Source organism: Pelophylax lessonae (assembly GCF_965119305.1).
Source record: "Pelophylax lessonae genome assembly, chromosome: 5".
NCBI lineage: Eukaryota > Metazoa > Chordata > Amphibia > Anura > Ranidae > Pelophylax > Pelophylax lessonae.
In genome coordinates this window covers 156545738-156561816 of record NC_138772.1, presented here as the reverse complement: position 1 = coordinate 156561816, position 16079 = coordinate 156545738, and positions in this window count along the sequence as shown.

The following is a 16079-nucleotide window of genomic DNA, read 5'->3' as shown; positions in this document are numbered from 1 at the left end:
TCTGGGGCAGTGACTGAACTACCAGGCCCTGGCTTTCCACCACTGTTGGGGGGGGCAAGAGGCAGGAAGGGAGCCCACAGAAGTGCTACCTGCATGATGATCCTCTTTGGCTGGAGCTGAGTGGTGTAAACCCTGGGCAGGAAGTGACTCTCTGCACTGAGCTGGTGGGCAGCCGTTAATTTCCCTGGGTCGGTATTAAGCAGGGAGCGGAGGAGAGCTGAACCTGACCCCAAGCTTGGCACTGGAGGGCGGCACCTTTACTGGAGCAGAAACGACGAGGCACCGGAATGGTCTGAGGAGGTTGGGGATTAGGGACCCACAGAGTTCTCTGGCTGCTGCTTCTCCCTTCACCAGGAGCCGGTTGGAGCTGTAGTGAGCACTGTGGTCCAGAAGAGGAGCATCCTAGGAGAAGGAATCAGCAGGATCACGGTGAAGGAGGGCAGAGTGCGGGCCACTCTCTTCATACCGCCCAGTGAGTGTCCCCAGAACAGGGGATCAGGGTCCCTGGGTGTGACATGGAGGTTCCCTGGTGTGAAAGGGAATCAGGGTCACCAGGTGTGCCATGGGGGATAGGGGTCCCCGGGTGTAAGAGGGTTTCAGGGTCACCAGGTGTGCCATGAGGAATTGGGGTGCCTGGGTGTGCCATGGGGGATTGAGGTCCCCCGGTGTGACATGGAGGAACATCAGGGTCCCCAGGTGTGACATGGAAAAACAACAGGGTCTCTGGGTATGACATGGAGGAACATCATGTGCCCCTGGTGTGACATGGAGGATCATCGGGGTCCCTTGGTGTGGCATAGAGGGACATTAGGGTCCCAAGGGGTGACATGGAGGAATATGGGGGTCACTGGGTATGACAGCATAACATAGAGGAGCCATCAGATCAGGGTCACTGGGTATGACAGAGGAGTTTTTAACCCCTTCCCTTTTTATTTTATTTTTTTGGGGGCGGGGGCGCAAGTAGCTGGTCTTGCCTAGGGCGTAAAATAGTCTAGCACCGGCCCTGCTTGCATGCATGCTTGCCTTTAAATAAACTTTGGGAGAGGTTCTGGCGAAGTCCTTGTATTGTTTCACAGAATGCAACCTGTTCTAGTAATGACAGAGATGTTCTTATTATTCACCCATCTCTCCCCAATCAATTGGATATGTGATACACTTCCTTAGTGGTAAGTTATGCCACCTAACCTATATGCCAGAAGAGTTAATATTACAACATCAAAACGAGTCTTTCCTGTTTACATATCTATATAGCCTTATAGTGACCATCTAAAACACCCAACAAAGCGAGTTACTACTTTTTTTTTTTTCCCAATCTAGTTGGCTAGGACTGTCTGGCAGGGTGTCCTGTAGAAATGAGATTATTGCCTGTCAGGTATAAAAAAAAAAAAAAACAGGCAATAATTATCTTATTTCTATTGCCGCTTTAAAGTGAATGTATACTTGGTTTGCATACATTCCCAGAACAAAAAAAAAAAAAGTTAGAAAGATTTTTTCTCTGATTGAGTAAATGTGAAACATTGCTTAAAGATATTTTGTATTTTCACTGGCAGCCAGCAGGTGGACCAATGAGAACACTGATAACACACGTTACATGCAGAAGTGTGTTGCAGTACCACTTTTTTTTATCAAATGTTATTTTATCACAGCAAGGCAGTATCCACAATGGACAAAATAAAATGTAGCAGGTACAAAGGGAGATACCAATCCATTGACTGGGTAAAGATAACATCAAAGAACAATCATGCTAAAGGCCTGAACATGGCAGGTGGTACAAGACAATAACATTTGTTAACTTGAAAAGCAATGAGAACCAAATCCAGAGCCATCTCTGAGTAGTTACATTATTCTCAGAAACAGCTTAGCATGACATCAATAAAACATTCTGCGATAGTTCCCTTGCTGGGAAGAGGGGTATTGCCCCAAACATTTTTGCAAAGTTAAAACCAAGAAGCAAGAATTGGAAAAGTAAGAGAGAATAGTCAAAAAGGGACCAGGAGGTGTGGAGGGGGAGAAGGGAAGGGAAAAAAGAAAGAGGGGTATTGTCGGCTCGATCCAAGGAAGGGTGCAAGGTATCCTCTCACTCAGCAGGGCCAATCTCAAAGAGGGCTTTACCCCCCTCAGAATAGATGAACATATTCCACAGGTTTCAAGTTTTGGAGGTAAGGACCAAGTTCTCCATTTGATTTAAATCTTCAACTTTCAGGAACCAGAGTCTGATGGACAGAAGTCACATACTTTTCTAGGTAAGGGGAATACAAGATTAGCGCTGTTAAGGAGGTAACGGAGTATAAATTTTTTATATACTTTGGCAGGTATATTGAAGTCATGCAGGAGGAAAAAAGAACCACATAATAGGTACATTTTTGAAATACTGTACGAACCTCTTTCCAAAAAAAAAAAAAAAAACGGTTGCAGTACCATTTTTAATGGAGCCTCAATACACATGAAAGCACATTGTAAAACATTGCACTGCATTACTATGCAGTAGTCCATTCAAATGAACTGGCTGCCTTAATGGAACGTTAATGTGCGACATAATGCGCCACACCTCAGCAAACATGCATAAATATATTGTATAAATGTGTCCTAAAACTAAACTCTGGGCAAATAGTTAAGTTACATAGATGAAATACAAATAAGGGTGTTGCTCCACAAACCAAAGTATGTGTATGTAGCACCCTCCTAGGTAGGTATTAGGAAGGGAGAATAGTTTGCTCTGCCTGCTTAACAGGGGAGTAGAAGGTAAATCATAGTCTGCTCCATCTGATTATCAGGGGAGCCTGATCAGTAGTTAGGCCTGTTACCTGTGCTCAGGGTGTGATTCATCAGGGCTGAGGGAGTGTCCACACTGTATCCAATAGGGGAGCCTGTTGGACAGTGGAGGAAACCCAGCCAGTGATACACAGGCTTTTATGACTATCCCAGTGGGTTGGCACAAACAGTGGTGCATCCTGGGATATGTTATAAAAGCCAAGGGCACACGTGACAGGGTGTCTTTGGGCGGAAACCCAGGTCTCAGGAGGAGGATGATGGCTGTCTCTCCTCCTGTCTGTTATGGAAGGTGGTCACAGGCAGTCGGCCTAGTGAGCCAAGAGTGTGGTGCTGAGCCAGGAGGTCCAGAAAGCTGACAAGTGGAGTTGGAGGCAATGCAACCTTGGGAAAAACAGTGTCTGTGAGTACCGGGAAGCTTGGCAGGGGTCTGCCAGGAAAGGGGACTGCTCCAGTGGAGAGTCAATGGACAGGTGTCAGTGCACACAGCAAGTGAGAAAGGGGGTACCAAGTTAGGACCCTGAAGAATAACAAACAAGATCACATTATCTATCTTCACTTCTGTGGAAGGGTGAAGCAGCAGCCTTGCTGCACACTACAGCTAGTTGTCCTCAAGATTGTGCATAGTTCATGGTTGGAGCATCCCACTCATCCCTTCTCCTATCCCAGTTCTAGGGATGAGCTTCCAGTTCGAGTCAAAGCTAAGTTCGATAGTTCGTTGAATGATGAACAAATGTGCTTAAAATTCAAATGTGCGGGAAATTCAAGATCCCATAATGCACTGCACGCGCAGCGCGTGCAGCACGTTCTGTGATTGGCCAAAGCATGCACCCTGACCTCATGCTTTGGCCAATCAAATGATCTCTGCCATGATTGGACAAAAGGCAGGCTGCCTTTAGCCAATCATGGCTCAGGGGCCAAGTACACGCCCCACACTACATAAAGGCTTCTCGCGCAGCCACAGCGTGTAGTGTGATTGTGCGGGTGAGAAGACAGGGAGAGGAACGCGTTTGAGGCAGGGCAAGAATAGCTTTTTTGCAGTTTGTCAGACAGTGCAGTGATACATTCCTAGCAGTGTAGGTAGGGAGAGAGATTTGTGCTTTTTACAAGTTCAGAGAAAAGATAGTGAAAAGTATATTCAGTAGTGCATACCAAAGACCATATACCATACATAGATCCCTATCTACAGAATCTCACAAAAGTGAATACACCCCTCACATTTTTGTAAATATTTTATTTATATCTTTTCATGTGACAATGCTGAAGAAATTGCTAAAATGTAAAGTAGTGAGTGCACAGCTTGTATAACAGTGTAAATTTGCTGTCCCCTCAAAATAACTCAACACACAGGCATTAATGTCTAAACCGCTGGCAACAAAATGGAGTACACTCCTAAGTGAAAATGTCTAAATTGGGCCCAATTAGCCATTTTCCCTCCCCCCGGTGTCATGTGACTCGCTAGTGTTACAAGGTTTTAGGTGTGAATGGGGAGCAGGTGGGTTTAATTTGGGGTTATTACTCTCACTCTCTCATACTGGTCACTGGAAGTTCAACATGGCACCTCATGGCAAAGAACTCTCTGAGGATCTGAAAAAAAGAATTGTTGCTCTACATGAAGATGGCCTAGGGTATAAGAAGATTGCCAAGACCCTGAAACTGAGCAGCAGCACGGTGGCCAAGACCATACAGAGGTTTAACAGGACAGGTTCCACTCAGAACAGGCTTTGCCATGGTCAACCAAAGAAGTTGAGTGCACGTGTTCAGCGTTATATCCAGATGTTGTCTTTGAGAAATAGACGTATGAGTGCTGCCAGCATTGCTGCAGAGGTTGAAGGGGTGGGGGGTCAGCCTGTCAGCGCTCAGATCATACACCGCACACTGCATCAAATTGGTCTGCATGGCTGTCGTCCCAGAAGGAAGCCTCTTCTAAAGATGATGCACATGAAAGCCCACAAACAGTTTTCTGAAGACAAGCAGACTAAGCACTTGGATTACTGGAACCATGTCCTGTGGTCTGATGAGACCAAGATAAACTTATTTGGTTCAGATGGTGTCAAGTGTGTGTGGCAGCAACCAGGTGAGGTGTACAAAGACAAGTGTGTCTTGCCTACAGTCAAGCATGGTGGTGGGAGTGCCATGGTCTGGGGCTGCATAAGTGCTGCCGGCACTGGGGAACTACAGTTCATTGAGGGAACCATGAATGCTAACATGTACTGTGACATACTGAAGCAGAGCATGATCCCCTCCCTTCAGGAACTGGGCTGCAGGGCAGTATTCCAACATGATAACAACCCCAAACACACCTCCAAGATGACCGCTGCTTTGCTAAAGAAGCTGAAGGTAAAGGTAATGGACTGACAAAGCATGACTCCAGACCTAAACCTTATTGAGCATCTGTGGGGCATCCTCCTATGGAAGGTGGAGGAGTGCAAGGTCTCCAACAACCACCAGCTCCATGATGTCGTCATGGAGGAGTGGAAGAGGACTCCAGTGGCAACCTTTGAAGCTCTGGTGAACTCCATGCCCAAGAGGGTTAAGGCAGTGCTGGAAAATAATGGTGGCCACCCCAAATATTGACACTTTGGGTCCAATTTGGACATTTCCACTTAGGGGTGTACTCACTTTTGTTGCCAGCGGTTTAGAGATTAATGCCTGTGTGTTGAGTTATTTTGAGGGGACAGCAAATGTACACTGTTATACAAGCTGTACACACACTACTTTGTAGCAAAGTGTCATTTCTTCAGTGTTCTCACATGAAAAGATATAATAAAATATTTACAAAAATGTGAGGTGTGTACTTACTTTTGTGAGATACTTTATATATAGGGCTATCAATTACATCATATCAGGCCATTGTGTATACTGTATACCCCACCACATCTTTATCTATATATAGGGCTATTGATTACATCATATCAGGTGATAGTTAGAGTATTTTAATTGGTCACTTGCGTATACCTTATTCCCATCACATCTCTATCTATGTATAGGGCTATTGAACACATCATATCAGGTCATTGAGTATCTATCGGTCAGTTGCGTATATCCTATATTGATCTCTATCAACATCATGTCCTGAAAGGCCAACAAGGAGAGGCAGACGCTCACAGGCAATGAAAAGAGGGTAAGCAGGCCCTGTGTCCATTGTGAAAAGTGGTAGTCACAGTCGACATAGTGCATCCTCTGCAGGCGGGGCACGCCTGTCCTTTATTTCCGGTGCTGCCCGTGTTATTCAGCCACAACATGTGGAAGAGTTGGTGGAGTGGATCCATAAGCCGTCCTCATCCTCCTCATCCTCTGACACCCACACTCATAGTAGTTTGCCTTCCACCACAGCTGCCAAAGTGTCCCGTTCCACAGGCTCCTTTTCCACAGCTACTCCTTCTGTCGCCTCACCATCATGCACGGAGGAGTCACCTAAACTATTCGATCATAGTGTCAGTGACATGCTGCTGGAGGATGCGCAGCAATTTGAAAGGCTTGATGTTCATTCCCAGGTTGATAAAGGGAATAACGTGAGCCTAGAGAGAGGGGGGTGACAATGATGGACAAGAAACCAGCAGTCATGTTGCCACAGCTGAAGCATATTGCCAAATTTGCTCCAGTGATGAGGAGGGAGAGGATGATGAGGTCACTGACTGTACTTGGGTGCCTGACACAATGGGGGAGTAGGAGGAGAGGGGGAAGGAGGAGGACGCACAACTCCAACAAGGCAGGATGTGCTCCAGGGGCCGCCATAGCAGTAGCCAACCTATTGCGTCACAGCACAGAGCTCCACAGGTGCAGGGTGCTGCAAACTCCCTGCGGACTCCCAAAAGTTCATTAGTGTGGGCTTTTTTCAGCACATGTGCAGTAGACCACAGCATTGCTGTTTGCAACATCTGTCTGAAGCGGATCAAGCGTGGCCAGAACACCAGCCGCTTGGGCACCACATGCTTGACAAGGCATATGACGACCTGCCATGCAGTCCATTGGCAACATCACCTGAAAGAGGCACCAGATCAAAACAAGCATACATCACCTTGCTCCTCATCTGTGATCTCTAACCCTACTATACCTCATGCCTTCTCAAATACCAGCATTGAGAGGGATGATGGTATAGCAATGAGTGGCACAGAGACTTGCACCCAATCTGCTAGCAGTACACCACCGCTTCATTTGAGCACCAGGCAAATTTCACTACCCCAGTTGCTGAACCGTAGAAAGAAATACTTTCCTAGCCATCCACATGCTTAGCGTCTTATTGCTAGCTTGGCCAAATTGCTGCCTTTTCATTTGGTAGACTCTGCTCCCTTTTGCAAATTTGTGGAATGTGCTGTAACACAGTGGCAGGTCCCAAAAAGGCATTTCTTTTAGCGTAAGGCCATTCCAGCTCTCTACCTTCATGTGGAAGGTAGTGTTTTGGCCTTGTTGGACAGAGCAGTCAGCACAATGGGGCACATTACTGCTGACTCTTGGTCCAGCAGGCATGGACAGGGACGTTACATTTTGTTCACGGCGCACTGGGTAACTCTGCTGGCAGCTGGGAAGGATGCAGGACAGGGTTCGGTGTTGCAACTTGTTTTGCCACCCGGCCTCCAAAAACCTGGTACTGGTTCTGCCACATCTGGCTACTCCACCACATCCTCCTCCTCCTCCATGTCCTCTTATGCTCAATTGTCCTCTGAAGCAGCAGTGCTCCCTAAGCATTCAAGGGGCTATGCAAGCAGTCAGGCTAAAAGATGCCATGCCATGCTTCAGTTGGTCTGTCTAGGGGATAGGAGTCACACCGGTGCAGAGAATCTGTCAGCTCTGCAGGGGCAGGCTCAGAGATAGTTGACGCCTTGACAGCTTGAGCCAGGAATGGTTGTATGCGACAATGGCACCAACCTTCTCTCCGTCCTCCGACAGGGACACTTGCCATATGTTCCATGCTTGGCACATGTTCTGAATCTGGTGGTGCAGCATTTCTTGGGCAGATACCCAGGCTTCCAAGATCACCTGAGACAGGCCAGAAAAGTCTGTGGCCATTTCTGCCGTTCGTACAATGCCAGTGCTCGCTTATCTGACATTCAACTGGAATTCAACCTGCCCACCAACTGCCTCATTTGTGACATGCCCACCAGGTTGAATTTAATGTTGGCAATGCTGCATCAGCTGTGCACACAGCAGAGGGCCATTAATGAGTACCTGTGTGAGTATGGCACAAGGACAGGGTCAGGGGAGCTTGGCTTATTTTTGTCATGCCAGTGGCTTTTGATTAAGGATGCATGCATCGTCTTGTCACCATTTGAGGAGGCCACAAGGATGGTGAGCCGGGACGATGCATGCATCAGGGACACTATCCCTCTAGTCTACCTGCTGGAGCACACGCTATGTGGAATCTAGGATAGGGCACTTGAGGCAGAACAGCGGGAGGAAGAGGAAGACTTCCTTTCCTCACAAGGCCCCCTTTATGCAAATATCAGGAGGAGGCCTTGAAAAGAAAATGTGTGTATCACCTTTCCAGACACTGGGAGGTCAACATCATATGGTGCATGATTATCTAGGCACAAGAGCAGACTTGGAGACCTTTCCAGCTGAGCATCAACTGGATTACTGGGTCTTGAGGATGGACCACTGGCCAGAACTTGCTCAATATGCAATGGAGCTACTGGCCTGTCCTGCTTCCAGCGTGCTTTCCGAATGAACGTTCAATGCTGCTGGAGGTTTTGTGACGGATAAAAGAGTGCGTCTGTCCACAGACTCTGTTGACCAGCTGACTTTTATCAAAATGAACCAGTTCTGGATCAACAAGAGCTATCAAGCCCCTGATGCTGATGTAACTGATTGAATTTGCAAGGGGTCTGTCATCCCATGAACACTGCATATGCTGCCTATCCTATTCCTCTACCTTGATTCTGCTAGCTCCCAACAATGTTTTTGGTTTAGGTCACTACCAACCCTCAAAGCCTAATTTCTCTGCACTTGTATGACAGGAGCATACAATTTAAATGTTGTATGTCATTTTTAACAGCAGGCCCTGTCCCTGTGCCCTGCTAACTGTGAGGGGTTATGGTGTTCAGGCACCATTAACACCAAAAGCCCAATATTTTTGCACCTGTATGACAAGTACATGCAATTTCAAATTTGTATGGAATTCTTATCAGCAGGTCCCGTTCCTGCACTCAGCAAGAGTAACTGCGAGGGCTTGGGTGCGGTGTTCTGGCACCACCAACAGCAAAGGCCCAATTTTTGTCACCTGTATAGTACATGCAATTTTAAATTTGTAGGGAATTCTTCCCAGCAGGTCCCGTTCCTGCACCCAGTAAGAGTTACGTAGTTAGTCAGGTTGAAAAAAGACACAAGTCCATCTGGTTCAACCAAAAAAACAAACAAAAAAAAAACAGTATTAAAAACCCAACCATACAATCCCACATACACAATCCTATAACCGTAGTTGATTCAGAGGAAGGCGAAAAAGAAAACCCCAGCAAAGCATGATCCAATTTGCTACAGCAGGGGAAAAAAATTCCTCCCTGATCCCCCGAGAGGCAATCGGATATTTCCTGGATCAACTTTATCTAAAAAATTTTTAGTACCCATTTATATTATGTACACCTAGGAAAGAATCCAGGCCTTTTTTAAAGAAATCTAGTGAGCTAGACAGAACCACCTCTGGAGGGAGTCTATTCCACATTTTCACAGCTCTTACGGTGAAGAAACCTTACCGTATTTGGAGACGAAATCTGTTTTCCTCTAGACGTAAAGAGTGCCCCCTTGTCCTCTGTGTTGACCTTAAAGTGAACAACTCAACACCAAGTTCACTATGGGCCCTTATGTATTTATACATGTTGATCATATCCCCCCTTAATCTTCTCTTCTCAAGAGAGAATAAATTCAGTTCCTCTAATCTTTTCTCATAGCTGAGGTCCTCCATGCCTCTTATCAGTTTGGTTGCCCTTCTCTGCACTTTCTTCAGTTCCCTGATATCCTTTTTAAGAACTGGTGCCCAAAACTGAACTGCATATTCCAGATGAGGTCTTACTAATGATCTGTACAGGGGTAAAATGATATCCCTCTCGCTGGAGTCCATGCCTCTGTTAATACAACAAATGACTTTGCTTGCTTTGGAAACAGCAGCTTGGCATTGCATGCTATTATTAAGCTTATGATCTACCAGAACACCCAGATCCTTCTCCGCTATGGATTCCCCCAGTTCTACTCCACCATGCATATTCTTAGCCCCCAATTGCATAACTTTACATTTATCAACATTAAACCTCATTTGCCACATAGTTGCCCAATGAAACAGTGCATTGAGGTCAGCTTGTAAGTTGGAGACATCCTGTAAAGAAGTTATTCCACTGCAAAGCTTGATGTCATCTGCAAAGATTGAAATGGTACTTTTAATCCCAGACCCTATATCATTTATAAAAATATTAAAAAGTAAGGGTCCAACACTGAACCTTGGGGTACACCACTGATAACCTTAGACCATTCAGAGTAAGAATCATTAACCACTACTCTCTGAATTCTATCTTTTAGCCAATTTTCTATCCAATTACAAACTGATCTTTCCAAGCAAGTAGACTTTACCTTACACATTAGCCGTGTGTGGGGAACTGTGTCAAATGCTTTTGCAAAATCCAAGTATACTATGTCCACAGCCACCCCTCTGTCCAAGGTTTTACTTACCTCCTTATAAAAAGAAATCAGGTTTGTTTGACAACTTCTGCCTTTCATGAATCCATGCTGTCTGTTGCTTAAAATATTTTTTTCCAGCAAGAACTCATCTATGTGGTCTTTTATTAAACTCTCCAATATCTTCCCGACTATAGAAGTTAAACGAACAGGTCTATAGTAGTTACTTGGCAAAGACTTTGATCCCTTTTTAAATATAGGCACCACATTGGCCCTACGCCAATCCAGTGGTACTATTCCAGTCAACGAGTCCTTAAAAATTAAAAACAAAGGCTTTGAAATTACAGCGCTCAATTCTTTTAGGATGCGTGGGTGGATGCCATCTGGTCCAGGTGCTTTATCCACCCTTATTCTGTCTAAATATTTCTGGACCATATCACTTTTGAGCCATTGTGGATCATTTGGGGCTGTGTCAATACCGTCCTCATTATGGTCATGAGCTCCCCCATGCTCCTTTGTATATACAGAGCTGAAGAAAGTATTTAATAAATTTGCCTTCTCTTTGTCCCCAGTCACCCACTCCTGATTATTTTGTAAAGGGCCTACATGCTCAGACCTAACCTTTTTACTGTTAATATATTTGAAGAATTTTTTGGGGTGTGTCCTACTATCTTTTGCAATCTGTCGTTCATTTTGAATTTTTGCGTCCCTGATTTCCTTTTTACATATTCTATTATATTCTTTGTAACAATTAAACAATGATAGTGTTCTCTAATTTTTATATTTTTTAAAAGCTCTTTTCTTTTTTATCTATAGCTATTTTAACTTTGGCTGTGAGCCACATAGGTTTTATTTTTAGCCTTTTAAACGTATTACCCATGGGAATATACTTTGCAGTGAATTTGCATAAAGTCTTTTTGAAAAATTCCCATTTATGTTCTGTGCTCATCGATGCCAATATTCCCTCCCAGTCTAAATCCTGGAGAGCAGCCCTCATCCTTGGAAAATTTGCTAACATTAAATGAAATCATGTTATGGTCACTGATACCCAGATGTTCTTTTATATGAACATTGTTAATAATAAGCTCTGCATAGTTTGAGATTACCAGGTCCAACAGAGCATCATTTCTAGTGGGGGCTTCAATAAACTGCACCATAAAATTGTCTTGTAATAGGTTTATACATTTTTGCCCTTTAACTGTTCCAGCAGTGCCATTACTCCAGTCAATGTCTGGGTAGTTAAAATACTCCGTTATTAACACTGTCCCAGCCCTTGCAGCCCTTTCTATCTGTGCCAGGAGCTGAGTCTCCACCTCCTCATTAATACTGGGAGGTCTATAACAAACTCCAATGATAATCTTTGTTTTACGCACACCCATATACAATTGAACCCATACTGCTTCAGACTCAGCACGCTCTCCATCAACTATGTCCTCTTTCACACTCACTTTGAGATCACTTCTCACATAGAGACAAACACCACAACCAGAGTAACTGCGAGGGCTTGGTTACGGTGTTCAGACACCACCAACAGCAAAGGCCCAATTTTTGGCACCTGTATAATACATGCACCCGTATTACAAGTACATTTGATTTGAAATTTGTATTTATATTTGTATATGACATTTTTTGCTTTAGAAATATCAGTATTGCTGCAGCAGGCTACATACATCATAGAAATGCACTACTTTACAGGTACATTCAGGGGACCCAACAGGCACTATATTTGAAGAAATTTTTCATTTTTATAGTTTCACTTTAAGCCTCATTAAAATCAGTAAATCACTGCTCATTTAAAAACAATAGTTTTCAAAAACTTTTTTTTCATTGCTAGATGTTCCCCAGGTCAGTACCTGGACCCCCATACACTTTTTTGGGGGCAATAACTTGCATTTAAGCCTTCAAAATGAGCCCATTTGATTTTCGAGGTTCGAGCCCCATAAACTTCAATGGGGTTTGTTTGTTGGAATTAACTTTTCCTCTGTTCGCGGTGTTCCGGTGCAAACCGAACCGGGGGGGGGGGGGGGTTTGGCTCATCACTACCCAGTTCTAAATAAAAACACAAAAACCACCATCCCCTGAATTGATTATTGACTGAGCCAAGGACTTTTAATGCTATTTGTCTGCTATCAGTTGCTAAGGGTAACCCAGGGGAATCCAGAAAGTGCAATTCTCAGCAGTCCTCCAGGGGGCAGTGCTACATGTATTTTTGCTCATCTAGTCCTGACATTCACACAGCTCTGCCACTTGACATGACTCCGTCTGGTAGGAAAGGAGACCAGGTTGTTCTTTGTTGCAGTTTAATAACATGCACGGGTCCCCTCCTTCCCCCTGCCTGTGACTGGATAGTGAAATAAGTTGTAGCGGACAATCTTTGTGTTTGGTGAGCCACATATCCCTTCTCTGACTCTTCAAGGTTTCTCTCCTTGTTATTTTGAAATGTTGGCAACTATAATACAGTATATAAATGAGTCAAAGCAGTACCTGCCCTCACATTTCCCCTTGTTTTTCTCAGTGGTTTGGTCCAATGTTTCAATCAAAAGCATGGAGGATAAAAACTCTTGGAATCTGTTGTCTTTACTGTATCCTGTGCTAAGTGTGAATTTCAAAATTATTATATCTAAATGTAAATAAATTAAAAAAAAAAAAAAAAAATTTAAAAAGGTATAAAAAAACATTGACCTAAAACTGTTTTAGTTTCCCTTTAAGTCTGTGGGTAATTCTCCTTTAAGTGTTTTAGTGACAGAAGAAATTCTGGTAATTGCAGTCCAGATCTAGTTTTTATGTAAAAGTGAACTTATTTTTGACATATGTATGCTACATCCAATATGATTTATACATTAAAACGAAAAAAAAAAATATCAAGTAGATGTGTTAACTAATGAAGATGATGTTTTCAGTCTGGTGGAGAAGACATTTTCATGATGTTTTTACTTATTCATAAGGTTTGTCACTTCCAGTAATCAACTATTCCAAACACATCACTGCCCCTACAAACTGACACATTCACTTCAGCAATTTAGCATATTCTGATTCACTTGAGTGCGCACAGATGAAATATCGCCATCTGATGTGCAAGACAACTTCTCTACTGTAACCATCAAAATCATCAGAATAACTTTTAATATGTAAATTGGGATGGGAATTGTTATGATACATCTATACAATTGCACTAATAAATAGCCCAGCTAGTCTGATTCTGCCACTTAGGAAAGAGGTCATGCACTTATGATTTTGAGCAAGTAGTAAAAGTGAATAATTAGGAGCAACATTGAATGTTTGCATTTCTCTGAAGTTTCAGTGACAATCATAAGATTTTGGGGAAGTTTTGCTATTTCAGAAAAATGCATTGTCGTCAATGTTCTATTTTTTTGGTTTTGTTTATTTAAAATGGTCCCATACAGTAAAATGCAAGTCTCCTACCCCCTGTAAAAATCATTATAGTTTATATAGGTAAATATGTACCTGTAAGGAAACAGGTGAAAATATATACATGCTTTGTCTTTCTCCTGAGGTGCGAGTCAGTATGATAGAGTCATTATGGGAGTCATTTTGATACTTCTGGTGAAATCCTGAGAATGATGAGAATCCCAAATATAGTGAAAAGGCCATCTTGCAGTGGACAAGCGTGTTTTTTTTTAAGATTTTGAGTATTAATTCCATATCCTGCATGTGGAAGCTTAGGATTAGGTAAGAATTCACTTTTTGCCTTACAGGTACATTTTGGCCATATAAACAAGAGATTTTATAAATGAAGAGAAACAAAATAAGGTTGTAGTACCCTATGAGGTGCCTCCATCCCCATTGTACATACAAATGCAGAGTTTTGCCCATTGGGACTTTGGATGAAGCACCACACAGCACCTAATAAAAACATAGTACAGGTTTATTGAGTATATGCCAGCAATCGAACTGGGAAAAGGTGTCATAAGGCCAAACAGTTGTCCTAAATATACAAATCCATTACACGGTTACATACAGGAATCGAATAGTCCATGGTAAATGTGTCATAGCATCTATGGTGACCCAACATGTTTTGTGAGTTAAGTCTCACTCTTCAGGGATTGATGCATAAACATAATCTATTAAGTCAAATGATTAAAAAATATAACATAGTAATGAACATGGAAATGTATCAGGTAGATTGAAATGTGAGAATCAGACTAAGGGATTCATACTCACAAAAATGCAGGATGCTGCATGCCAAAGTCCCACCAGCAGCCACTGGAGACATCTGACCCAGGAGCTGTGGGTAAAGGATCCAAAATGGGACAGCAGTGCAAAACACGACAGATGGAAAAACAGGCAAACAGAACCATGGACTACTTGATTACTGTATGTAACTGTGCAATAGTTTTATATATTTGGGACAACTGTTTGACATTATGACACCTTTTCCCAGTTCTATTGCTGGCATATACTTATTAAAGCTGTACTATGTTTTTGTTACTGGCTGTGTGGCACTTCATCTAAAGTCCGAATGGACAAAACTCTGCATTTGTTTATACATTAAAAGGACCATGAAATAACAAGCAGACCTTTAATTTTTTGACAAGGTCAACTTTAAGGATGCACTGGGCTGCAAAAGGCTCCATAGGGTTAGAGAAGCTCCTTTCAACTATCCTAGATGTGTTTTTGTGGCAAAAAAAAAAACAGATCCTAAATAGCCTCATTATTTTACTTTTTTCAAGAAACCAAAATAAAAAAGCGACAGAACACAGATGACTATCAAATACAAAGGACAATAAATCGAATAAACTACCATAAATCCCCCCCCCCCAAAAAAAAAATCCCCCCCCCCCCAAAAAAAAAAAAAAAAAAAGTGCTCTAATTTATTTTATTTGTTTTTTGTGAAAAAGTACCTTAAACTTTGGGATTTGTGAATAGCCTTCCCACATCTGAAAGTTTAAGGTAATATTTCATAAATGGGACCTATAGTGTTTGCAATAATCTTTGAATTTACAATGAAGGCACATGGAGCTGTACTTATAAAACGCTGTGGTCCATTTCTGTGAGATCTAATTACATAATTAATAATGAGCTTCTAATAAATGTTACATGAATGATTTAACGTAAAGGGTTGTTTTATGTATTTGCTCTAAGTTTACTTTTTATGATTAAAATGTTCATTTCAAAGTGAACTTCAGACAAATATTTTAATAGACAGTTACCTATGATGTGTATGCCCGCTCCAGGATTGGTTCCCTTACTTTTTACAGTTTCATTCATGCTGGGAAATATAGCTCTCACTATACCTCTGGCTAGCTGTGGCTTTCATACCCAGAAGTTAAAGAATGCTCCCACGCTACCACTGATACGTGTATGGTGTATATATAAAAAGATCAATAATTTTATAGAAAAACATATGTGGTTGGAGAGGCTGCACACTCCAGTTAAGTGGAAAACAATAGAAAGATCCCCCAGGGTTTTTTTTTTTAGCAGCCGATAAAATATTAGACATGATTGAAATGTATGATAATATCAAGTTTAGAGGTAACCATACCGGATGTGTCCATATGGACATTTCTATAAATATTGTGATATGATGTACTTCTAATATCCTGATGTATTGTTATATTTAGGCAACATAGTCTCCCTGAAGATTACCACAACTCTTTTGGACGAAACACGTTGGGACACATCTTTGGGGCAGGATTATTGTACTATTGGAGCATACTTGCCTACACCACAAATGTTGTCTGATGGGT